Source organism: Meleagris gallopavo, unplaced genomic scaffold (assembly GCF_000146605.3).
Source record: "Meleagris gallopavo isolate NT-WF06-2002-E0010 breed Aviagen turkey brand Nicholas breeding stock unplaced genomic scaffold, Turkey_5.1 ChrUn_random_7180001954059, whole genome shotgun sequence".
Taxonomy (NCBI): Eukaryota; Metazoa; Chordata; class Aves; order Galliformes; family Phasianidae; genus Meleagris; species Meleagris gallopavo.
Window position 1 is genome coordinate 1,444 of NW_011215034.1, and position 1,022 is coordinate 2,465.

The 1,022-nt window shown below is 53.6% G+C and overlaps 1 pseudogene; it reads left to right on the forward strand.

Annotated features, from left to right (window-relative positions):
• Positions 1-230: 230 nt before the first annotated feature.
• Positions 231-1,007, forward strand: LOC116217788 (annotated as a pseudogene).
• Positions 1,008-1,022: the final 15 nt, after the last annotated feature.

Sequence of the window (1,022 nt, forward strand, 5' to 3'; positions counted from 1 at the left end):
CCCAAATCACAGTGACCCCAAATAACCATGATCCCAAATAGAGACGACCCCAAATAGAGAGGACCCCAAATCACAATGTCCCTAAATAGAGATGACCCCGAATCCCAGTGACCCCAAATCCCAGTGACCCCGAATCCCAGTGACCCCAAATTTCTGACCCCAAATCCCAGTGACCCCGAATCTCAGTGACCCCAAATCCCAGTGACCCCGAATCCCAGTGACCCCAAAAGGCGCCGCCCCCTAACGGCGATGCCCCCAAATCCCGACGTCCCAAAACGGAGACACCCCCATGTCGCGACAGCCCGCTGTAACACTGTCCCCGTGTCACCACGTCATCCTCCTGTCGCGACATCCCCATGACAAACTGTCCGCACGTCACGATATCCCCACGTCACGACGTCCCCATGTCACGACATTCCCATGTCACAATGTCCTCATGTCATGATATCCCCATATCATGACATCTCCAAGTCGCAACATCCCTGTGTCATGACATCCCCTTGTCGTGACACCCCCATGTCATGATATCCCCGTGTCATGACATCCCCATGTCACACTGTCCCCATGTCACGACATCCCCGTGTCAGACTGTCCCCATATCACGATATCCTCATGTCACGACATCCCCATGTCACAACATCCCCGTGTTAAAATGACATCCCCGTATCATGATGTCCCCATGTCACACTGTCCCCATGTCATGACATCCCCATGTCACGACATCCCCATATCATGACATCCCCATGTTAGATTGTCCCCATGTCACACTGTCCCCATGTCACAACATCCCCATGTCACGACATCCCCATATCATGACATCCCCATGTCACATTGTCCCCATGTCACAACATCCCCATGTCACGACATCCCCATGTCACACTGTCCCCATGTCACGACATCCCCATGTCACGACATCCCCATGTCACACCGTCCCCATGTCACGACATCCCCATGTCACGACATCCCCATATCATGACATCCCCATGTCACACTGTCCCCATGTCACGACATCCTCATGTCAC